The 27,104-nt window shown below is 42.7% G+C and overlaps 1 protein-coding gene across 1 annotated transcript in view; it reads left to right on the forward strand.

Moving 5' to 3' along the window:
* The window catches only part of LOC126266713 (spondin-2-like), a 587,627-nt gene that overhangs the window by 141,650 nt on the left and 418,873 nt on the right, over positions 1-27,104 (forward strand). The gene's annotated exons all lie outside the window — the stretch shown is intronic.

The raw sequence follows: 27,104 nt of genomic DNA on the forward strand, positions 1-27,104 counted from the left end.
ACGGGGGATCGATGATCGCTGCAGAGACTGGCAACTGACCCCGAATGTAAATGGATGTAACATATGGTTCATATGGCTCTGAGCACTATGGGACTTAACTGCCAAGGTCATCAGTCCCCTAGAACTTAGAACTACTTAAACCTAACTAACCTAAGGACATCAGACACATCAATGCCCTAGGCAGGATTCGAACCTGCGACCGTAGCGGTCGTGGTGTTCCAGATAAATGGATGTAACGATTTCAAGTAAATATGCAATGAGATCTATTACTGTTCTATTACGCTATCAGTGAAAAATCACTCAAAGCAATAAAAATTGGAAAATACTTGCCCACAGCGGCATTAGGACAATGTCGACATAAAACAAAGTGTAGGTAAAGTAAGTGCCAGCCTGAGACTCTTTGTGCGAATTCATCCAGGAAAGAAGTGGTTTAGAAAACACTTGATCGACCGATGTTTAGGTATTGTTCATGACTCTGTGACCTTTAACAAGCACATTCAAACAACTTACAAATACGAAAACCCAGCGCGTGCCAGCAACCTTCTTATAAAACTCTTACACAATGTAGCTTCAATGTGTCCACCTTAGCGGCACAAGTCAAAGCGTCTATTCGTTACAATCCAGTGCATTCACGGCAGCAAGCGAGGACAACTGTTCACAGCTGCCGGCGGAAGACGGGACTGTCTTTGTTAGGGTTAATACCCGGAGATTATAATAAAATATCGTACCTTATATCGGGCAATTGTGCTCCATACTTTATGATAACAATGAAGTATGCGAAAATATTTTGATACGCATAGTTTATTTTTTCTGGGAATCATTTTACGTAAATCATTAAAGGCCCCAAAAGTTAATCGTAATTTTGAATATAATGAATCAGCTGAACGACTGAACCATAAACTGAGTACTCATTTTTGAACGTAACCTAACCTCAAATGAAAATATCAGTGTCAAAGTTTCAATTGAGAAAGAGTGAGAACCTGTCGATTTCCTATTCCTTGCAACTGATAAGTGCCGCATATATGTCTGCTAGACAGTGTAAAGTAAGTAAACATTCTGTGGACTGTTTACTTCACTAAAAGTTATGCAACAGTCTCGAAAGTAATGCTCGTTACAACGACGCTAGTTACAACACTTCACGTCCTTAGTGGGCGACCACTTCCGACCTCAGCAAACTAACAGTAGTATTGTAGCGTAGCAAAACCATGGTGTTGCGCGTTTCAGTATGTGCTTGTGAGGCGGTTTGAGAGGAATAAGGTTCGATTCATCAGCTTTATACCTTTATGTATTAGTGAATCTTGGATAAAGGCAACTTTCGTACACTGAGTACTGCCTGTACACGTACAAAACAAAAGAAACAAAGTCTCCGATTCTGAAAAAAAATGAATTACTTATTTATCTTAAATATAAGTACAAACTGCAAAGATGCCATGCAGTTATTTGTCAAATAATGCTAAAAGCAGCAAATAACTTATTTTTGAACGAAAAAATATGCAAAGTAAATAATATTCCATTCTGATGCATTATATTCTTTCCCAGTTTTAACAATCAGTGTACTTTTATTTCTAAATAGTAAACAAAAATAAAAAATAAATAGAAAACTCGAAGTGGTAACCCTAGTCACTGTCCACGCTGCCATAGCGAACTCAAGCTTCATAGTCACGCAATATGATTGGCTAGTTACACTGTTAGACTAACAATAAGCGTCTCTGATGAATTCTCGCCGTCGAGGACAATATACTGGGTTTTGTTACTTAAGAAGTCTTTGAACCACTCACATACCTGGGATTCAAGTCTGAATTCTTGTACCTTCGTGCACAGTCGCAGTGGGGCATCGTGTCAAATGCCTTGCGGAAATTTGGGAATATGGAGTCCACTCCATGGTTAACTGAACATCCCTCCAACTTCCCTATCAAAGATAAAACTACACTAACTGGCGGAAATATTGACTCAGCAGTAGCTTGCGTATGATTACGTAACATGAAATTCGTGAACAGCAAACTGTTTTCAGATTTCACTGGTATTAATTTTCAAGATTAATTTTGATACGCCAAAAACACAACTAAAAGAATGGAAAATAAATAAGTCGCCAGGTCCGGATGGAATCCTAATCAGCACAAAAGGTATTCTGCAGCATTGGCCCTTTTCTTAGCCTGCATTTCTCGCGAAACTGTCGAATAGCATAAAGTACCAAGCGACTGGAAAGAACGACGGTGGCACCTGTATGTAAGAAAGGTACATAAGAACGGACCCGTAAAAGCACAGACCGACATCTCCACATCTGTTTGCTGCAGAATCCTCGAACATATTCTCAGCTCGATTATAATAAATTTCATTGAGTGGAAAAAGCTTCTGTTGACAAATCAGCACCGTTTTAGAAAGCATCGCTCATGCAAAACTCAGTTTGTCTTTTTCTCACACGAAATCCCGCGAACCATGGATGAAGGGCAGTAGGTGGATTGCATATTCCTAGATTTTCGTAAGGCATTTGACACGGTGCCACACTGTCGGCTGTTCACGAAGGTAAAAGTATATGGAATTGAATCCCAGGTATGTTAGTGGGTCGAAATCTTCTTAAGTAACAGAACCCAGAATTTCATGATGTTAAACACAGCTGCGAAACAGCAACTGTGTAAATATGAAGAGGTTGAAAAATCAGCCAACCAGTTGCAAACAAAGGTTTATTAGCCCTTGACCTATATTTAGATATTTTCGTCAGAAGAAATGGGCCTTCTTACATCACATGATGGTACATTAGATTAGATGAAGCCGAACGGCTCTTGTCATATACGTATAAAATTGACAAAACAAGAATTATCCTAAGCCATGGCTTTAGATAGCAGCCATATAACGCATAATTTCAGAATGAATGCTCACTAGTAAATGCCCACAGGATGAGGTTCTTGTCAAAGTAGTAATAGACGCCACAGGATAAAATATTTGCGTAAGTCACGTGTACATCATTCCAGGGACTAAGACCTATGACGCCTATTACAATTTTATGTTGGTAAGAGCCTCTTCCTGTAAGCATTTACTAGTGAACACTCATTCGAAGGACGATATATGTATGGCTTGGGATAATTCTTGTTTTGTCAGATTTATATACGACAAGAGCCGCTCTGCTTCATCCGATCTCATGTACCATCATGTCATGTAACAAGACCCACTCCTTCTTAGGAAGATATTTTTACAAATATCGAAACCTAGGTCAAGGGCTAATAAACATTTGTTTGCGACTGGTTGGCTGATTTTTCAATCTCTTCAGAACCCAATATGTTGTCCTCATGTCCATCGGAGACAAGGGTATCAGCAGGAGTGTCCCAGGGAAGTGTGATAAGACCACTGTTATTTTCAATATACATAAATGATCTGGAGGATAGGGTAAGCAACACTCTGCGGCTAATTCCTGACAATGATGTGGCGTATGTGAAGGTGTCGTCTCCGAGTGGCTCTAGGAGGATACAAGAGGGTTTAGACTTAGTAGTTTGGGTGATGAATGGTGGCTAGCTCTAAACGTAGGAAAATGTAAGTTAATGTGGACGAGTAGAAAATATAATCCTATAGTGTTCGAGTGCAGCATTAGTAGCGTGCTGGGGGACACGTTCACGCAGATTAAATATTTAGGTGTGAGGATGCAATACAATGTAAAATGGAATTTGTGTTTAAGGAATGTAGCAGGGAAGGCGAATGGTCGCCTTCCGTTTATTGGGATAATTTAGGAACGTGTGGTTCATCTGTGAAGGAGACGGCATATAGAAAACTTGTGCGACTCGTTATTGAGTACTATTCGTGTTTGGGATCCGCACAAGGGCGGATTAAAGGATTTGTTACCGATAGGTTCGAACAACACTCATGTGTTACGGGGAAGCTTTGGTAACTGAAATGGGAATCACTGGCGGAAAGGAGATGTTTTTTTCCAGAAAACTTGAGAAAATTAAGGCAACTGACAATTGAGGTTGACTGTAGATCGATTCTACTGTTTCCAACGCACATTTAGCGTAAGGGCCATGAAGATAAGATCAGAGTGATTTCGGCTTATACGGAGGCATACAGGCAGCTGTTTCGCCCTTACTCTGCTGCGTGTGGAACAGGAAAAGACTAGTTGTGGTACAAGGTATCCTGCGCGCCGCACCATATGGTGGCCTACGGAGTATACAGGGTGGTCCATTGACCAAATATCTCACATAAGCGTCAAACGAAAAAACTACAAAGAACGAAACTCGTCTAGCTTCAAGGGGGAAACCAGATGGCGCTATGGTTGGCCCACTAGATGGCGCTGCCATAGGTCAAACGGATATCAACTGCGTCTGTTTAAATAGGGATCCCCATTTTTATTACATATTCGTGTAGTACATAAAGAAATGTGAATGTGTTAGTTGGACCACTATTTTCGCTTTGTGATAGATGGCGCTGTAATAGTCACAAACATATGGCTCACTATTTTAGACGAACAGTTAGTAATAGCTAGGTTTTTTAAATTAAAATACAGAATGTAACTGCGTTTGAACTTTTTAATTCGGTTTCTCCAACGTGATACATGCACCTTTGTGAACTTATCATTTCTGAGAACTCATGCTGTTACAGCGTGATTACCTGTACATACTACATTACTGCAATAAATGTTCAAAATGATTCCGTCAACCTCAATGCATTTGGCAATACGTGTAGCGACATTCCTCTCAACAGCGAGTAGTTCGCCTTCCGTAATGTTCACACATGCATTGACAATGCGCTGACACATGTTGTCAGTCGTTGTCGGTGGATCACGATAGCAAATATCCTTCAACTTTCCCCACAGAAAGAAATCCGGGAACGTCAGATGCGGTGGACGTGCGGACCGTGGTATGGTGCTTCAACGACCAATCCACCTGTCATGAAATATGCTATTTAATACCGCTTCAACCGCACGTGAGCTATGTGTCGGACATCCATCGTGTTGGAAGTACATCGCCATTCTGCCATGCAGTGATACGTCTTATGTAACATAGGTAGAACATTACGTAGTATGTCAGCATACATTGCACCATTTAGATTGCCTCCCATAATGCCACACCATACATTAACCCGCCAAGGTCGCTGATATTCCACTTGTCACAGCCATCGTGAATATTCCGTTGCCCAATAGCGCATTATATGCCGGTTTACGCTACCGCTGTTGTCGAATGACGCTTCGTCGCTAAATACAACGCGTGCAAGACATCTGTCATCGTCCCGTAATTTCTCTTGTGCCCAGTGGCAGAACTGTACACGACGTTCAAACTCGTCGCCGAACAATTCCTGGTGCAGAGTAATATGGTACAGGTGCAATCGATGTTGATGTAGCATTCTCAACACCGACGTTTTTGAGATTCCCGATTCTCGCGCAATTTGTCTGCTACTGATGTGCGGATCAGCCGCGACAGCAGCTAAAACACCTACTTGGGCGTCATCGTCTGTTGCAGGTCGTAGTTGACGTTTCACATGTGGCTAACACTTCCTGTTTCCTTAAATAACGTAACTATCCGGCGAACGGTCCGGACACTTGGCTGATGTCGTCCAGGATACCGAGTAGCATACATAGCACACGCCATTTGGGCATTTTGATCACAATAGCCATACATCAACACGATATCGACCTTTTCCACAATTGGTAAACGGTCCATTTTAACACGGGTAACGTATCACGAAGCAAATACCTTCCGCACTGGCGGAATGTTACGTCATACCATGTGACTATTGCAGCGCCATCTATCACAAAGCGAAAATAGTGGTCCAACTAAAACATTCATATTTCTCTACGTACTACACGAATAAGGAATAAAAATGGGGGTTCCTATTTTAAAAAACGCAGTTGATATCCGTTTGACCTATGGCAGCGCCATCTGCCGGGCCAACCAAAGCGCCATCTGGTTTCCCCCTCGAAGCTAGACGAGTTTCGTTCTTTGTAGTTTTTTCGTTTGATGCTTATTTCGTGAGATATTTGGCCCGGTCATTATGAATGGACCACACTGTTTATGTAGATACAGGTTTTGAGCTCTGCATTGCCAATTAGTGAGGATCGAATATGCTACGATCCTATGAATCGCACAAGTCCGGCGAGTGGTCCGGGCGAGGCAAACACGGTGTACGGCCGGGTGCCCGACCCTGGCAGTCCCCTGGCGTCTCGTTAGAGGACGCAGCTGGCTTCGCGGCTTGTCCTCTGACAGCGACGGACCGCCGTCATCCATTACGCGGGTCACCGGGCACAAGGTTAAGCGGGCGCACCGACGTACGTATTAGGGAGGTCGCGACGTTGGCGGTCTTCTTAGCGGCGAGGTCACGTCCGGGCGAGGCGCCGTCCCACAGGAGATGTCAGAGATACGGAGCGTAATCACCGGCGGCCGGCAAAGCCGCAGCTCACGAAGTCTTACCGCGGAACGGTATATGCTGTATATTACCATTACTAGCTGTCCCCTTCTTGCGAATCAGGTTTCTCGAAACGAGAGCGACGCTTATAAATATTTCAGCTTTTCTAATATACTATGACATAAGGAACACTATAACAGAAAAGAAATCAGTCGCTGAAGCTCGACAATGGGCTGTCGCATTCAAGGACGATGGAGTCGTTGTTCCTTCGGTACTCTAGATTCGTGCATTTCATTTTGACTAACTGTGTCTTTCATTACTCTCGATCAGACCAAAACACAAACAAAAATAGTCAGTGTCTCACAGAAAGACCACACAACTGCATTTTTTTTTTTTTTGTATTATTGTTAGCCCTACTAGCGACGTCGAAGACAGTAAACACTCTACTTCCATTTTACTTACATTATCACGCTTTCCACTGTTACTATTTCATCAGTGTCTGCGCTACCTCTTAAGTGATCAGTTTTATGTGCTGTAGAATTGATTTGTGCCTTTAATTTCTTCCCTTTCATGCAATTGATAGTGCCAAGTTTATTGTTTCCGGAGGGCGCATCATATGTCCTTACTAGTCTTCCCCTTCACCCAGTTAAGGTTTTTAAAGTTCTTCTTTCGTCCCTATTCTTAAGTCGGCCTCCGCACTTCCTCCTACATCTGCCCTTTCTACCGTATTGTTCTTTCCTCTTCTATTCCTTACTTACATATGTATTTTTAGCATCCTTCTGAACTATAACATTACAAAAGTTTCAGATTCTTCTTCTTCTTCTTCTTCTTCTTCTTCTTCTTTTGTTGTTTCCCCAAGTTTCACCAATCACTTCCGTAAGTTACTACAGACTACTTACACTTTCTCAATAACAGCTTCCTCAATTCCATTTCAGTATATCATACCAAAAGATTTCTTTCCTGAAGAAAACTTTGGACTGTTCTTCTTCAGATAACTTACTCGCTGTAGCCACTTTGCTTCCTAGCTAGCTGACTCCATACTGCGTCTGTATCCCATTACTTTTCACGTTCAACAGGTCGCTGTTTTACTCTGTCTTGCTTCTGATTAATTTCAGTTTTGTTTTATTAATCCTCGACGCAAATTATGTGCTGAGTATATTGTCCACTTCATTGAACCATTCTTGCGATATGCCCTTTCTTGGTGAGATGCGTCTTCTGCAACACATAGCACTGATTTTTTTCCTCTTACGCTTTTATTATTATTATTATGAAATATTTCTTTCATTGCGTCCTCAACATGAAAGTTATACAAATCGGCCATTAGCTGTAGCCGTACCTCCACATTCCTCAAAACTAAATTGTGCCTCTCGTTTCCTCCTGTTTGTGGCACCTACTTCAATTTTGTGACCTACACACTCAAAACTTCGCAATTATGGTTCTCATTACAAAATTATTATTCATTCGATTACGAAAATTGATACTAGTAATAATTACTGTATAAACTTTCGGTTTAATATGGTTTCCAATATGTGATTGTCATCCATTTATAATTCATGAACTACTGCTGCACAAACGATAAGAGCGTAAAATGTCCCATCTGCCTGCCAAGAAAGGGAAGAAAAAAAGCAAGATGAGGGCTTAGATTCCTAACGATGTCGAAGCAATTATAGATGAAACATAACTTCCGCACGGAGATGGACTGCAGTCAAGCTGATGGAAATGTCTCACAGTTGTCTTCTAGAGATTTAAGGAGTTACAAAAAGTTCTAGATCAGATCGTCCTGATGGGGATATCAAGCTTATTCTTATGGAATAGGCGTCTAACACCTTAATGGCTTAAGCAGGGAGGTGGGAAATTAAGGATGAGTTTTTGAGACTTGCTGGTGCGGATGCCTCAGTGTACAAGTATCGGAGGTTAGGAAAGAGACAATGTGATGGATGACTACACCAAAGGTACGAAATTTTTGGCAATTTTTGGTAAAGTCTTATGGGACCAAACTGCTAAGGTCATCGGTCCCTAAGCTTACACACCACTTTATTTAACTTAAACTAACTTACGCTAGGGACAAGACACACACCCGTGCCCGAGGGAGGACTCGACCCTCCGACGGGGGGAATCGCTCGGAACGTGACAAGGCGCCTCAGACCGCTCAGCTACCCCGCGTGGCCGTGGTAACAGTCAGATGATGTATTTTATTTTTCGTTATTCTATTAGTTACATGTAATTTACGGAGTGTAGTCAGCTAGCTGTGGTGCATAGATGTGTGACCAAAGTGTATTCTATGAGAACGCATCTATTCAAGTAAAACCTCGAGCTTTCGACGATTTCCACGATCGTCTTCTTCAAGAGCAACTGACTGTCAAACCTGCTGCTGTGGTGGCCTTATATTCATAGTTAAGATTGAATCAGACGTCACGGTTGAAGGTATTCTCAAACATTGTTATTTCTACAGCCTTCTTGATTACAGAGTCCCAGTAGCTGGAAGCATGGGAAAAACTTTTGGTTCTTCAATAGTACTTTATGTTTGTTTGTGAGACTGCGCTTAGCAAATGCAGATTTATCCAGTTCTCGATTTTTAATATGTCGTTGATGTTCTGCACAACGGTCGGAAACGGTGCGGATGGACTGACCAATGCAACTGTTTCCCCACTCACACGGTATGTTGTAAATCGCAGGAGTCCTGAGGCCGAAACTGTCCTTAACAGGGCATACTATGTGCTTTATCTTCTTAGGAGGTCGGATAATACATCTAATACCTCGTCTCATCAGGACTCTCCCTATTTTGCTGGATGTAGCGCCGCAAAAGGGAAAGAACGCAGTCGGTGGCTCATCATCTGAATATTCAACATTTGCACATCTCCTTTTCTTGGAGAACGCTGGCATGATATCACGTGATCCTTCGGCACACATACTTCAGATGATTAATTTCGGAATCGAAGTGGTATTCGTCAGAAACGGTTTCTGTTCTGTGTGTCAGTGTATTTGAAGCTGCTCTCTTCTGGACTGGGTGGTGAAAACTCTGGGCGCCAAGATATACATCAGGGTGCGTCGGGGGTACACTGAGTGGCCGAGACGTCCATCCGACTTACGTTGTACCGAACATCTAAAAACGGACACCTTCCCTCTTTCTCTGTTTCGACGGTGAACTCCATGTTTGGATGCATGCAAGCGCGGGGTTGTATCCTGAATTGACGCTGCAAGAAGTCCGAGAATGTTTTATACAACCGTTTATTCTACTTGTAGAAACTGTAGAAATTTACTATTTTGTCTGTACGTAATGTAATGAACTCATAAGACCCGTTCGTTGGCCACACATTCATGCAGTCTTAGTAGCTAAGCACGCCGTACGGAATGTAGTGAAAAAGTCACTGTCATTATATTCTGTCTTTTACGACCATTTCTTCCCATTGCATCCTCTTCAATTCAAACACAATACGCATTTCTCGCAATCAACACCACAGTACGGTCACGCATCTGACAATCTACCACCTCCACAAACTGTACTAAAGTAAATCACAGACGACCTCTATGAACACCGAAGAAAGAAAACAGTTAGGCATTCTCACGTTGTTTTTAAGCTCCGCATTCCATTTCACTGCTCAGTTTAGAAATATACCCGTTAAAGTGATTGTATTTGTAGCCAAGAGGGACCATTAAGATGCCTCTCCGAAGATATACAGAGTTAAAGACAAAAAAGAGGGAAAAATTCGAAGAGGCTAGCATCTGCATTCTTTTGTATCTACATTTCCATGGTGACTCTAAGACACACACCCATATTTAAGAGGACCTGCATGTTTCTCCTGGAGACGGCTGCAAGCAATCAGCCCGCCAACGGGATGTCAGCTGCCTGTTTCTCAGAGTTGTCCCGGTGCCCTAATAGCGTCACTTGGGCTTGTTTACACGGCGCCAAAGAGCTGTGCTGTGTTTGCCGTAGCGAGATCCATTGTGCCTTCATCACAGATTGTGTAACGTACGGCTCCTCCTGCAACGGCTGCTTCACGGAAAAGCGGCTGAGCAACTTTCCAGGAATATCTGTTGCAGATTGTAGCTGCACTCACAACACATCAGCATCAGCAGAGCGCCTCGGTCCTGTAATCACCCCATATTTCATTCTACTATTTCTGTAGCCATAGCTGGTTGTTCACCTACACGGAAGCTGTTTGTGGTAACAGCTGGTCTGATAGGAAACAGCTGCAACTTTATTAAAGGTTGATTATTTACGAACCTCTTGTAAGCTGCGAGAGTACCAGGAAGTGTTGTTGCAGCTCTGGACTTCAACTGAACCTCCTTTTCCTCGCAAATCCCCTCGGCGATAGACGATATTGCCCTGTGCTCTCTGTTTTCCGTTATTTAATGTACAGTCATCACCATAAGTCATTTTACATTCACTATGACTGTACTGTTGCAGTTCCTGTGTTGTTCAGTGGAACGATAGAATGTTACTTCCACAGCAGTTATGAAGTACATGAAATGTATTCGCCGTTGTGAATATGGACAACCATCAGCTGTTTAATGGAATGACGACAACGAAAATTTTTGCTGGACCAAGACTCGAAACCGTATTTCCAGCTTATCGGGAGCGATCGCCTTACGATTTATTTTTATCTCATTTGGTTCGCTTTGGTTCGTTCTGTTTGTTCGGGGTGGACGTCCCATGACGCATGTTCAACTTCATCATTGATCCATTAACTCACTTTATTTATTACAGAGGGCAGCTAACCCTCAGCTGATGGTTTTCCATATTCGCAACTGCGAATTAATTTCATGTATTTCATAACAGCTGTAGTCACCGCAGTGCCTGTTCCTTCGGACATGCATGCATGTCCGAACGAATATTGCAACGTAATTTGGAATAACGCAGACTCTGCAATATCGTAAAAAGAAGTGCTGTCACTCATGTGGCAAGTTGATGCTATGAGCATTTGCCGAACTTGCATGTGACTTCGTGCAGGTGTGCGAGTTTCTATTCTAACAACATACATGCCCGAGAAGGACGTCACTTTCATTTTATGGAAGACAGCCTTCGAATTTTGTCTGCTATTTGCATCTACAGAATTCAGGGGCTAAGTGGGATCAGTGAGCCATAGTCATAGGCGCTTGTTGGACTTAATTGGTAAGCACTTTAGTGTGTAGACTTTACGAATGGTAATCCGGAGCTATCGGCTGTGCCGGGAGAGGTGTTTAAACTATTGTGTTACATTGTTCTATGTTTGAGTCAACCACAATTTTTTAAAAAGTTTATCGGTTCCAGCTTGGCTAACTGAACCTGCTAAAAATCCATATGCTGCATTTATTTGTGGTGGGTTGTCTAGTTCCTGTCTATTGTGTTTGAGTCCTGTTAGTAGTTTAGAATTAATAATAGCTGACGACATTCTCGGGTATTCATTTCGCCAATTTTCCGTTGCAAATGAAAATAAAATATGCGCTGTGTATTGAAGTATCAAAAAATCTTCATTTCCATGTATTCGTGAAAACATCTGTGAAATAAAAAAAAACTATCGTACAATGAAATGTGCATAGTGTACAGATACGTAAGTACAGTATTCATATTAAGTAATGTCCGTAGCTCGTGGTCGTGCGGTAGCGTTCTCGCTTCCCACGCCCAGGTTCCCGGGTTCGATTCCCGGCAGGATCAGGGATTTTCTCTGCCTCGTGATGACTGGGTGTTGTGTTATGTCTTTAGGTTAGTTAGGTTTAACTAGTTCTAAGTTCTAGGGGACTGATGACCATCGATGTTAAGTCCCATAGTGCTCAGAGCCATTTGAACCATATTAAGTAATACGATCCCGGACAGTTTCTGTACGTTGGGCGCAGCTGCTTCGCATGCCTACAACACGATTTTGTTAACATCTCCATTGGAACACCTCTTCACAGCTCTATAAACGGCTACTGTTTCGAGTGAAACTGCTTTCGCTTCGCACCTGAAAGTTGTCAAAACTGCTGCCAGGCGTCAGTGGTTTCTATAGTTCTCATCGATTGTACCAGTGCCTTAATAGTAACGCATACACGTATTAAGACTTCATGCATGATGCGGCAATAACGTCATATCTCTTAAGCTATGTGTCATACAATGATGTATTTGTGTAGGTACTTTCAGAGGTATAACTGTATGCTGTCTGGAAAATTTGTAGCGAATAGAGTTAGTAGGAAAGGCGTAATGAACTTAAAAGTCATGCATAATTCAGCAGTTTCCCATGCAGCTCAGGGCTTATGACATCATATCGCCTGATCTGTGTGTTATACACCGATATAATACGACAGTCCAACGAACGTCGATAAAGCTATAACATTCGATGGGCTATATTCTCATCTCACCGATCCCTTCTTCCTCTCTTGTCCGAAAGCGGAATGGGAAAAAATGTGTTGAGAATACAGTTAGTGGAAAAATAAGTAATAAATTTAAACATCGTGCAAAATTCAGCAGTTTTTCACGCATCTCGGTATTTATGACGTCATTTCTCCTGAACCATGTTAGAAAGGTGGTTCTTACCCTCCCCCCTTCGCCACAGCAGATGTTGGCTGAGAGTAAAGGCTATGTGTACCAAGTCTGGAAATCACTCCTGCGGGTTGGAAGAAAATGTGGAACACACACACACGCACACACACACTAGCACACAGTGTGTGTGTGTGTGTGGATTATATCTGCTGGACATGCGTAATTTATTTTGTTCCCAGAATTAAAGTAAGTTCAATTAATGCAAGCCATTTGGGCGTTGTTATTTAAGCTTTATTTGTTCATTCTTTTATAAAACTAGCCAGACCTTGAGCAACTTAAAATACATCTACGTACATTCTTTCTTGCTTGAGATTCGCGTTCTACCTAATTCCACGTTCAGCTATTTGTTGCGAATCTCAGGCTTTTAATGGGACAACTGCTACCTATTTCTAAGGGTTCAAGTAACGCTCTTCTCATTTATATAAAAATTATATTTCACATTCGTTTTATATTTGCTCTTTGCCTTTTGTGACCTGGTGTGATTACCGATGTTAACAGATGTTAATTTTATTGTTCCCTAACGTATTATTCTGAAACATTTCTTAAGTGAAATGTTTTCTCTCTGTTCTAGCAGTACTTGAACTCAATCTTTGCTTTACTTAATTTGCTTTGAGACAGAACTACCCGAACGGGATGCATCTCTACGCAATGTCACGATTTGAATCATAATATTATACTGAACTAATATGGAATTCTAAATTATTGTTACTGATTTTATTGGACTGTTATAAATTGGAGTTTGTCAGAAATTCACAATACATATTTGCATAACTTGTTAAATGAAATCAGCGTATTTTCCTCGGTGACGTGTTAATTGTATTGTGGCGTAGCACCAAATCACTCTCAGCTCCGAGCTTGCAGCCGTTTCCACACTGCTATGAGAGGCCAGAATAAAACAAAATAAGAAGGAAACCCTCTACCGTTTGCGTCTCAAAGCAGTGGCACAGTCGTAGGGAGGCAGATACGGACGCTACGCAGTGTGACCGAAGACCTCCCATTTGAATGTCTGTAACAGCTCCTTCACTGCTTCTGCTGTATGGAGCCTTCCACTGTCGTTGCATGGAATGATCCCGCTTGCTCGGTCATATCGATTTTATCGCTTCGTGAAGGATGTTCAAGGTTAGTGGGTTTTGATGAGTATTCACCGATGTCCCGTGCTGCAAGTCAATGAGAAGGTGACCCTTTTCGTCAAAGAATAAGGTGACCACAACCTTTCTCTCTCTCTCTTGTGCCAACGGCCGTGAATTTTCCGGGTGGCGGCAACCGTTCAGGCTTGCATTGAAGAGTTCCAGGTAATGACACCATCTCTCGTCTCCGGCGATGACTCACACCAAAAGTCATTCCCTTTCTTGGCATAGCGCTGCAGATATTCAAGAGTGAGATACATCCTACATGCTCCCTGCCAGTGTTTGTGAGGTTTATCTGCGCTAGAGATAAACAGTTCAGTATCGTCAGTGGAAGCAAGACGCAATCCATTAACACGTATCGTATGTCTACTTAGTTTCCCAAATTTAAGAGTCTGAAATATCTTGCACAGCTGAGAACAGTTTTATTGACGTGGGTGCTCCGTGCCTGACTCCTTGTTCGACTCTTTATATTGAAGCGGCAGAAACGACAAACAGAAAACACGAAAATTTGTTAGCATTGTTGTGACCTAATTTCTAAACTATAAATCTCACAGAGGCGGGTAGGGGTGACATGTGATAGAACGACAGTCCAACGAACGTCGGTAAAGCTATGACATTCGATGGGCTATATTCTCATCTCACCGATCCCTTCTTCCTCTCTTGTCCGAAAGCGGAATGCGAAAAATTAAAAATCGGGTAAAATTAAATTTAACTGCCTTACACGAGTGTTCCGGCTGTCAAAAACCATTTTTTTTATTACTGACAAGGCTCTCCTTCATATCAAGTTTCACAAAGTATTATGTGCATCTAACTTTAACTGACCTATCTAACAGCCAATTAAATTTAATTATCTGAATCCATTGTAGCTCTCCCTTTGAAAGAACAGACATCACGCAGCTGCCGTAGCTGTGAAACACTATATGTAATTTGGAGGGGGATCATTGCTTTCAGCTGCAGCGGGACATTAAGAGGAATCATCGGCGACGAGTGAAGGAGTGTACCGTACCGGGATACGAACTCGGGATCTCCTGTTTACTAGGCAGGTGCGGTAACCACTGTGTCATCTGGGACACAACGTTATAGCAACTGCACGGACTATCACGGTCTCGTACACATATTCGCTCGCCGCCGCTGATTCCGCTTAATGTCCCTCTGCAGCTGATGGCAGTGAAAATGGTTCAAATGGCTCTGAGCACTATGGGACTTAACATATGAGGTTCAAATGGTTCAGATGGCTCTGGGCACTATGGGACATAACATCTGAGGTCATCAGTCCCCTAGACTTAGAACTACTTATACCAAACTAACCTAAGGACATCACACACATCCATGCCCGAGGAAGGATTCGAAACTGCGACTGTAGCAGCAGCGCGGATCCAGACTGTAGCACCTAGAACCGCTCGGCCACATCGGCTGGCTGATGGCAGTGATCATCCACCAATTTACATATAATTAAATTAAACCCTGGACAGTTTCGTGCGACCAACTTCTTTCTTATCATACGAAGAGAATCAATTAAAAGCCAATCTCGCGACTGACCCTTAGGAGCCGGCCGATGTGGCCGAGCGGTTCTGGGCGCTTCGGTCTGGAACCGCGCAACCGCTTCGCTCGCAGGTTCGAATCCTACCTCGGGCATGCATGTGTGTTATGTCCTTAGGTTAGTTAGGTTTAAGTAGTTCTAAGTTCTAGGAGACTGATGACCTCAGAAGTTAAGTCCCATAGTGCTCCGAGCCATTTGATTTGACCCTTACGATCATTCACTACGACAGCTCGCCGACGAATCTGCAACACGACTCCTATTGTACATGGCGCTAAACACAGGGCAAACAAACGCATTGCTCAAACCAAAGATCCTGTTTTACTTGTTGCCACAACCTGGCAACGCTGTTTCCCACTATTCTATTATGCACACATCAATATTCAGACAAGCTGTGAGATCATGAGATCAACGACGTCATTAGGTTTTCTTCGCTCTCCCTAAACCATCATAGGTATACACTATCTGGTCAGAAGTAACCAGTCACGCCTGTATACTGGGTAATTGACCACCAGATAACACGACAGGTGGATCCGTCATTATAATAGAAGGTGTGGAGTATTGTGCTGTAGGTAGAGAAGCCAAAACAGCAGAATAAGTCGGCCAGAAGATCTCAGTGACTTCGAACGTGGACTAGTCAGTGTCTGTTACTAAGTAACAAATCCATCAGGAACATTTCGACCCTTCCAAAGCTGATCAAGTCTACCGTTGATGATGCGATGGCGAAGTGGAAACACGAATGAATAACTACAGTTAAACAAAGACCACGCAGAGATCATGTACTGACTAAAGGGGACTGACGAGCAGTGCGAAGGGTAGTTGTAACGAAATCGCGTCGAATCAGCGTAAGGGATGAATCGTGAGTTCCAAAGTGCCATCAAGAGCACAGTTAGCACAGTTACTGTGCAAGGAAATTAAAAGAGTAGAGTGCAACGATCGGCCAGTTCCTCAGAAGCCAGACATTTCTGTAATCATTGCTAAGCAACGCTTGAGGTGGTGTACAGAATGACGACCCTGGGCTCTCGTTGACCGGAAAATAATGGTATGGAGTGATGAATCACTCTATACGCTGTGACAATCCGATGAAATAGTTTGAGTTTGGCGAATGACTCGAGAACGTTACAAGCCGTTACATGTAGCGCCAACAGCGGAGTATAGGAACGGTGGTGGTTACGGTGTGGAGGTTTCTTTACGTGCTCCCCTTATTGCGTTAAGCAAACACTAAACCCGGAAGGACGTGGACGCGTTTTAAAGCATTGTGTGTCAGCATGACAATGCGCTCTGTCTTAAAGCAGTATCTATTAGGGAATGGTTTGCGGACAATAACATTCATGAACTCAATGGAACACTCTACGTCAAGCCCTAACGTCCAATTCCGCTACCTACTCTAGCTACCTCTCTTGAGAAACAACGCAGACATTCAGACACCACATTAAGAGTGTTCCTACCAGGATTCAAGAGGTCATAAGGATGAAGAGTGCATGTACCACGTATCAATGTCCACCAGTATGTGTCCGGATACTTTGGACCAGATATCGTATATCTGGATGACTCATGGCACACGAACACTGTTGGTTCCTCCTCCAAACAAACAACTGAAACATATATGGACAAAGATGATAAAATTTTATATGCTAACATAAATTTTGCTGTCACTCTTCTCGGCGGTGAAATGTACTCTAACACGCACGCGCACATACACACACACACACAAACACAATATGTACATTTACAGAAGAACAAACGATTCAGTTGCAGAAAAATTGGATTATTTATTCAAAGGAAAGAGCTCCACAAATTGAGCAATCCAGTGACGGGTTTGTTCGCCACTGGCCCTCATGAAAGCAGTTATTCGGCTTGGCATTCATTGACAGAGTTTCTGGATGTCCTCCTGACGCATATCGTGCCAAATTTTGTCCATTTGGCACTTTATACCGCCAGAATCCTTATATGGTTGCAGGGTTCTGCCCATAATGCACAAACGTTCTCAACTGGAGAGATATCCGGCAATCCTGCTGGCCAATGTAGAATCTGGCAAGCACGAAGACAATTAGTAGAAATTCTTGCCGTGTGCGGGCGGGCATTATCTTGCTGAAATGTAATCCTAGGATGGCTCGCCTTGAAGGGAGACAAAACGTGGCGTAGATGACAACCAGTGTGATCCTTTTATGAAAATAAATGGCACGCCCCTGGTTGTCCGGCCTTATGGCGGGCGACAGTCAGATTGGTATCCCACCACTGTTGGGGGCGTCTCGAGACACGTCTTCAGCCTAGAATCTCATTGACTGGAGTATAATTGTGTTTAGTGATGGGTCAGCTTTGAACTAAGCCCCGGTGACCAGCGAAGACTTGTCTCGAGAGCCTCAGACAGCGATGGGATACCACCCTGGTTGTCGCCAGCCATTTGATCTGACAACCTAGGGTGCCATTCCTTTTCGTAACAGGATCCTTTGGTTGTCATCCGCGAGACCCTTACTCCACAGTGGTACCTTGACGATATTCTACGCCCCGTTTTGGTGCTCTTCATGGCAAACCATCCCCGGTTTATATTTCAGCAAGATAATGCCCGCCCGCACACTGAGAAGTTTCTTTTGCGTCGTGCTTCCCACACGCAACCTCGGCCAGCAAGGTTGTCGGATCTCTGCCAGACTGAGAGTTATGGGCAAAGTCTTCCAACCAGCAGCAGATGTGCAAATTGGACACAATCTGGCACGATATCCCTCAGAAGGACATTCAACAACTCCATCAATCAATGCCAAGCGGAATAATCGTTTTCGTATGGGCCAGAGGTGGACCAACGATCATGACATGCTAAATTTGTGATAATCTTTCCTTGAATAAATCATCCAATTTTTCTCAAATTGTAATCATTTGTTTGTCTGTTCATGTACATCAAATCTCCTTCGTGTTGTCTTACAGTGTGTCCGCACATAGATACAATACTAATCTCTTAATAGTATAAACAGGTGTATACGTGAACTCTGAGGCAGGAATAGGGTCCAAACCGTTGGTGAGTGGGTGATCCGATGGGTTTTATGAGTCGGGCAAGTGAATTGTTAATTTAGAATGAAAACATGCAAATAACGAACTAATTTCAAGGTAAGTGGGAAGGGGAGGGTGAAGGTAATATGTGAGACAGTGAATGGTTACTGTAAACTTATTGTTTCCAGCGGTTTCTGGAGAGGTCCCAGGAAACGCTGGCTTCCCAGTCTGACTGTCGCCCGCCAATACGGCCCGACAACCAGGAGTAATAGCCTTGGGTGCCATATCTTTTCATAGCAGGACCCCTTTGGCTGTCATCCGCGGCGCCCTTACAGCACAGAGGTAGATCGTCGGCCGGCCGGTGTGGCCGAGAGGTTCTAGGCGCTTCAGTTCGGAGCCGCGCGGCCGCTACGGTCGCAGGTTCGAACCCTGCCTCGGGCATGGATGTGTGTGATGTCCTTACGTTAGTTGGGCTTAAGTGGTTTTGAGTTCTAGGGGACTGATGGCCTCATCAGTTGAGTCCCATAGTGCTCGGAGCAATTTGAACCATTTTTGTAGGTCGTCGTTACGCTACACCCCGTTTTGTTGCCATTCATACGAAGCCATTCCAGTCAAATATTTCAGCACGACAATGCCCTCCTGCACACGGCGAGAGTTTCTACTGCTTGTCTTCGTTCTTGATAAACCCTACCTTGCCCAGCAAAGTCGCCGGATCTCTCCCCAATTAAGCACGTTTGGAGCATTAGGGTCAGGGTCATCCAAACAGCTTGTTATTTTGACGATCTAACTCACTAGTTGGACAGAATTTGGCACGATATTCCTCAAAAGGACATCCAGTAACTCTGTCAATCAATGTGAAGCCCAGTAAATGCTTGTATAAGGGTCTCGAGGCGGACCAACGCGTTATGACTTTCTCAGCTTGTGAAGTTCTTCCCCTTGAATAAATAATACATTTTTCTGAAACTCTAACCAAACAATGTCTGTATATGTACTATAAGTGTGTACAAAGAAGAGACTTGGGAAGGAACCTTCGAGGAAGATCTTTCACATTGTTCGTGTCTTCAGAATTTTTGAACCACCTCATTATGTTTGTTCTTGTGAGTGGTGCCTCCCATACTGGCATCGACAGTTCCGTAGTCGCAGATTTGGATTCTGCATAACAGATGACACACCCCGTCTTCTCCTGGCCTGTCGCCATTTTCATGTCCTCCAAGTCAAACCTCCAACAATGGACAGAGGAAAAAGAAAAATCCGAAAAAGAAAAACCCTTGTGTGCTGCTATAACTTTTATAGCAAACCACGATTCTCTATCTCTGGTAGTACCGAAGTAACGATTTTTTGAAATTATAGCGGGACGTTAAGGAATAGCATTCATTTTCAAATGAGACGTGACTAAGAAGTATGAGTGTCTGTGTAATAGCCTCTCGAAACAGCGTTTGCGTGTCCGCTTGACCTCGTACAAAGTAAGGAAATATATACTGATGTTGTCTACGGGTGACATTAAGAAACATTGTCCTCTCAAGCCTGTAGTATCCACGCGTTGCTTTGTAGCATTCCCCCGCAACATTGTATGTAAGTGACGCGGATGAAAAACAACTTCAGTATCCGTACAGAAGACAAGTGTCTCCACCCGACAGGAATTGTTTTCTTCTTGTTAAAAATTAAATGGCTCTGAGCACTATGGGACTCAACTGCTGTGGTCATTAGTCCCCTAGAACTTAGAACTACTTAAACCTAACTAACCTAAGGACATCACACACATCCATGCCCGAGGCAGGACTCGAACATGCGACCGTAGCAGTCGCACGGTTCCGGACTGCGCGCCTAGAAGCGCGAGACCACCGCGGCCGGCTTTCTTCTTGTTGCACGTTCTTCTCAGCCCCTACTACCCTCAGTATAAAATTCGGTGTGAGTTATTCTCAATGACACGGGGAATCAAACTTTCACATGGAACAAATCTCCCCATTTCACCGTGATCTTGACCGCCGCTGTGCTCGTCCTTTGATCTCCAAGGACAAACGGCAGAAGATACCAGCCGTTTCCAGCCGATACGGTTTATTTTAGGGAATATTTGTTTGGCTTTCAATCAGAGCAGAGTGGCGACCCGTTTCTCAGTATTTTGAGACGAATGTTTACGACCACCGCCGGCGTATTACAGAAGCGGCTGCGGTTATCTTTAGAAACCTGCTCCCGAATGCAATGAGGGATGGGCTATGGATCTTGACTAGCACCGCAAATAGCACATAGACCATGGTCTCTCTCTCGCTCTTCCTTTCTGTTTATTCTGAGTCTGCCGATAATTCGAGTTGATTTGCAAAATGGGGTTGCGACTTGAAAGTTGCTTTATTTTGAGCCCGCAAAAAAGGAATTGTGTACAAAAAAATGTACGCAGACTCAGTAAACTGTATTAAGCTGTATTTTTTGAAAGTCTAGGTGATAATTCTGAGATGGGCTAAACTCTCTAACAGAGCGTACTATAGGACGATCTACCAATACGAGAACGTTTTGGAATACCGCTTTCGGTGCTGTATTTTTTTTAACTATGTGTCTTTTGTATGCTGGCATAAGGACAACCTTCTACGTGACAGGAGATCTGTCCACCATCATTACTGAAAATAACAACAGTGTAACACCCATTTTAAAATTTGAACTTATGTCAAAAGTGTTGTGAGAGAAAGTCAATTACCTCTCAGCGGATAGTTAGGCCTTTTTCAAGTTATCATATCATGAAGACGTTGTTTCCAAAGGAATGGTGTGTTATGATAGATACGAAACACAAATCTGTGTCGACGTAGCAAGACATTCTGAAAAAAATCTGTTCCATAGGAACCATCGGAGCAATTTCACTTGTGTAGACTGGCATCGTTCACACTACAAGATGCGTTTTATCCAGTAAGGAAGTTGATGACTATTCCGTCGAGTGTCCTAAATCCAATATCATTACAGTGATTCCAAACAGCTCACCGCAGAAGCTGTCAGACGGCCCATGAGGCTAGATGTAATGATCCGAAGAGCGCTTCCTCCAGAACCCCCAGAAATCAAGCCTTCATATTCCGATCCCAGCCGGCAGCTCAGTTTTAATCACTCAAAAAAAAAAAAAAATGGTTCAAATGGCTGTGAGTACTATGGGACTTAACGTCTGAGGTCACCAGTTCCTTAGAACTTAGAACTACTTAAACCTAACTAACCTAAGGACATCACACACACCCATGCCCGAGGCAGTATTCGAACCTGCGACCGTAGCGGTCGCTTGGTTCCAGAATGTAGCGCCTAGAACCGCTCGGCCTTTCCGGCGGGCTTTAATGACTCACAAATGTTTAACAACGAATCCCCTATATATAAGTGTAAATACATCCGAAAACGTACACTTGTATTGGATGGTCCTGGGCTGCTAATACAAACGATGCAGGTGAAGCCATCACGTACGCAGGGCTAGAATATACTTTAGGATGTCGTGCTGCAAATTACGTCACCCATGTCGATAGACACCACAACCATTTCAACTGACAGCCTACATGAAGCCCAAGGGTATTTCCGTCAGTAGTGGTTTCTGTAACTAAACGCTGGTTGCCGTTAACCGTTTTGAAGTGCTATCCTCCAACATTGAGACAGACACAGAGTACTACGTGAAGAGATAGTTTTGTGGCCGCTTGCTCGTAACTGCCATTAGCTAATTAGTATCACACTGCCGATTCAAAACACGTAAGATGCACCTCGCCAAAATGAAAGGTATGCACCTCGTGTACGACTCCACCGGACGTGTAGCAATACGTAAGACGTCATCTCCTGACAGCCGCTATCTTAGCAACCGGCTGCTCATGAGAGACAACAGGCAGTTTCACAAGACTGGAATATATACAGTGGATGAGCACGATAGCAGTCTGCAACACAACGTCTGACCGCAAACTTTGACAGGGAAGTGTTTGATCGCACGGCCAGTACGCCATCAAGGATCACATGTGGACTAGCTTGCACAGTGCAAGCGAGCCACAAAAGTGTGTTGAGCTTTTTTTTCTTTTTAACATCTAATTTATGCAAGGGAAATGGCTATGCCTCTGTAAATAAGAAACTGTTATATTGTGCAACAGGGTCATTTCCGGCCAAGAGTAAATTTCGCCTGCCGCCCGCTGTAGCCGAGCGGTTCTATGCGCTTCAGTCTGGAACCGCGCGACCGCTTAAGCCCTGATGTAAAGACTGAACACCGTCCTTGATAGGCATTCGGTGTAACGTATGTGCTGGTATTTTCGACGAGAACTTTACCATACTTTTGGCCGTTCTTTTATCTTTATCGACTATTATTGGAGAACGTAGAGCGCGTTCTGTTGTAGGACGTAGTTATAGATACACCATCAAGTGTGTGGTGCACATATCGTGAGCCAGTGTGTGATTTTTAGTTTTTACGATTCACTTAGATTGTAGTACAAACACTTATTAATTACCGTAATACAGATGATTTGAGTCTCCTACGTTTTCATCCGGGTGATTGCGTTTGACTGGCACCTTTAAGGGGTAGTTCATAAGTATCTCCAAGGCTTGAGAATACGGCTCCATAAAAACTAGAAGACACAGAAAAGTGACACATATAAACGGATAGGCCAGCTCTCCGATTCGTAAAACGCGCCGTGGCTAGAAGCAGGTGTATCAGTATGATCAAGAGATATACGCTGATGAATTTAAACGCAACATCCTCAAGGAGTGTGTTCAACGACACTAGGGTATAAAATATCCATAGTGCCGGGTTGGGGGTCAAAAAACGGTTCAAATGGCTGTATGCACTATGACATTTAACATCTGAGGTCGTCAGTCTCCTAGATTTAAAACTATTTAAACCTAACTAACCTAAGGACATCACACATCCAGCTAGCGTACTCCGTCATGCCGTCCGTGTCCAAGTCTGCGGAAGCGCGCACGGTTATAAGTATTGATAGCATGATCAAGCACCGGCGGCTGAATCAGGCGAGACCGGGGCCAGGGAGAAGGTATGGTGGGAGAAAAATCAAGACACGTTCGTAGCATTTGCCGATCTAGAAAAAGCGTTCGACAAAGTAAAATGGTGCAATGTGTTCGAAATTCTGAGAAAAATAGGTGTAAGTTATAAATACACAATACATACAAGAGCCAGGGGGGAACAATAACAGTTGAAGACCAAGAAGGAAGTGCTCGGATTAAAAAGCGTGTGAAAAGGAATATACTCTTTCGCCCCTAGTCTTCGATCTATACATCGAAGAAGCAATAACGGAAATAAAAGGAAGGATTCAAGAGTAGGATTAAAATTCAAGGAGAAAGGATATCGATGATAATGGCCTCTCAAGTTCCTGTGAGCGTGGGAGGCCATGCTAACCGATACCCTCGACCCATTCCTCGTCCATGAAATACTGCTGTGACGTACTGTTCCACGAACAGTGGAAAATGGAGTGGTACCTCTTCGTGCGCAAACTACAGCATGAGTAACGTTCTACAGTAACGCTGGTAATTCATCGGGTAGAAATCGATGTAACACAGCACCTGTTAAGCTGTCTGGTGAAGTGTATGGCCCTATGAGTCTGCCACGACAATTTCTGCACATATATTCATACTGAATTGATTCTGATGCGTCACCTCCACGAATGCTCGTGAATTTGCAGCTGCCCGCACGTGCTTATTTTGCTAATTCACTATGCTATCTCCTGTGAATCCCACCTCATCTGTCAATAAAATTCATGTGCTGAACTGCGGATCTCTAGCAGCCCATATCTCAAATGACTTTCTAATGTTCTATTATAGAAATTTTTCTTCTAATGTTGACCAAAATTACCTCCTACAGAACTTTGTGATATTATTTAAAAATAAATTTCTTTAATTTAACGTCTAAGGTCACATAGTTGTAGGTCCTCAGACTACTCGTTTCAGACAGCAATGACAATCTTCAGATCTGCAGAAAAATATGGAAGAAAACACAAATATAACTATCGGATTGTCTGCAGCTTAAAACAATACAATAGATCATGTAGAAAAATATTACTGATATAAATGTTAAAATTCAGCGATTTAAATTTGACGAGACATACTTATTTTATAAAAAACTTGTCCTAAGATACTGGAGCCATAGTGGCATCGAAAAATGCTAAACACAAAATCGACGCCAGCATCGACACACATATACAAATTATAATATATTCATTCATTGGGCTTCTTTCGCTAACTTTTTGTATTTTCTATATTATTCTGTCTACTTCGAAAGGTGTTTATTGCCTTTGCTACTACCTAAAATATCGCCACTAGAGCGTATCAGAATTACTGTCACTTAACTTTTTCTTTTGTCGTCTTTTAATTTATTGCATTTTATTATTGTAATGACTTTTAGACCTTATAAGCCCAACGCAAACTTTACTGATTGTATCCCTCTTTCTAATTTTACATCGTACAATTATCACTGAACAACATATGAAAGCCTACAGTAGTGATATCATTTTGTGGCTAGTGCCCGGCAGTTCGCTTTGAACAGTAGCGCTGCTGGCAAGCTAACTCTTGTATACACTATAATTTCTATATGTGTGACGATGCTGTCGCTGATTTTGTGTTTAGCATTTGACGAGGCCACTACGGTTCCAGTATATTAAGACGTGCGTTTAAAAAGCAAATATGCCGCTTCGTATTTAAAGCGCACAATTTTCACATGTGTGTCAGCAATACTTTTCATCATGGTCTGTTTTTTAAAGCTGCAGACACTCCACTAGTTGTATTTGTGTTTTTTCCCATATTTTGCTGCAGATCTGAAGATAGTCATTGCTGATCGACACCGGTAGCCTGAGGATCTACAAGTTTGTGACCATAGACGTGAAATAAAAGAAATTTATCTACATTTTCGGATCATATTCCATTCGTAACCATTTAGCAGCTTGTAAGGCTTTTTTAAAAACCTCCTAAATCTATTTAACCACCTGACTCGTGTGAAAGGAGATGATCGGACACAGTATCATGGCTCACAACTTAACTTACGGCTGAGTTCGACAGTTTGTACTCAGTTTGTCGAATCATGCGTCACCAGGCCCTCTCACGCACTAGTGTATAATTAATCGTATTTAAGTGCTATAGTTACATCTTCAATAACTACGTAATGTGTAGATAACAAAACAACAATGAAAGCTTTTATTTATGTATCGACAGCCTATCATCTATATAATCCCAATTATTGTCACCAGTGCCACGATTCCAGCAACTAGCGACCCTTGGTATACGTCCATACATTTTATAAAATTGATATATGTACTTCTACTGTGTATGTGTGTGCATCTCCTCCTAAACCACTCGACCGATTTCAAGCTATCTTGATACACACATCCCTTACTGTCAGGCAAGAATTGCTGTGGAAATAGTAACCGCCTACCTATCATAGTTCAGGAAATCTGACGTCATAAACACTAAGCTGCTTGAAAAACTGCCATTATCATACGTTTGAATTTATTACTTCTGCTCTATCAACTGTATTCACAATAAATTTTGCAGTCAGTGTTCACATATAGCACTAAATGCACCCACAAAAGTATGTCATGTTACCACACACAGTTAAGGAGACATGGCGCCATTAACATTGTGATGTGTGGAAACTGCCGCATTCTCCATGAAGTTTAAATTTATAACTTCTTTGGTACTAACTCTATTCGCAACGTATTTCGTTGACAATATCCACATATGCCGCTGGATGCATCTACACAAATATGTCACTGTATGACACATAGTTCAAGAGATATGAAGTCATTAACACGGAGATACGTGAAAAATGCCGAATCGTGCATGAAGTTGTAATACATTTATTCTTTACTACTAATGCAGTCTTACAGTAGAGTCAGCTTAAGGAGATTCTTGACACCTGGCAGCGCTTTTGACAGCTTTCCAACGCGAAACGCAAACTGCTGAAGACGAGAACGATAGCTGTCTATAAAGCTATGACGAGACGTTGCAATAGAGATGTTTACAAAATTGATTTATAAACACGTGAAGCAGCTGCTCTCAGCGTACAGAAACTGTCCGGGATCATGTTTCTTGATTTAGATACTGTACTTACACATTTGTACATTAGGCATATTTCTTTGTACTACTGTTTTACACGAACACATTGTAATGAATTCTTTTTTATGTATATATACTTGAGTACAAACACATTTCATTTTTTGTTTGTTTTCGATTCTAGTAGAAAAGTGGCAAAATGAATACCAGGCAATACCGTGCTATTGAACTAGTAAGGTATAAAATGTCCTCAATCTGAGGATGACACGAAACGTTTCGTAAAATGGAAATTTTACACTCCGTCTCTGAAATCGACCATTTTAAATTCTTAGGACTGAGGTTAATTGGAAGGCTTTCTTGGAAGCATAACGTTCAAGATCTCCGCAGATACTGAATGCTGCTGTCTTCACTGGAAGAATGAACTCCACTGCCTCTGACAAATACGAGGAGTTGTTTTCTTTTCCTACTGCCACTCTATTATCATTATGGTATCATATTTTTGGGCAACTCTGTGCACTAGCCGAGGGTGTTCTTAAACCAGAAACATGCGGTCAGACTAGTTTGTTGTGTCAGTTCGCGAGCTTCACGCAGACCTTCGTTCGGGTGTCTCGGATTTCTGACTCTGTCGGTCTGTACGTATATTCCTTCATGG

The sequence above is a fragment of the Schistocerca gregaria genome, chromosome 4 (assembly GCF_023897955.1).
Source record: "Schistocerca gregaria isolate iqSchGreg1 chromosome 4, iqSchGreg1.2, whole genome shotgun sequence".
NCBI classification, from domain to species: Eukaryota; Metazoa; Arthropoda; class Insecta; order Orthoptera; family Acrididae; genus Schistocerca; species Schistocerca gregaria.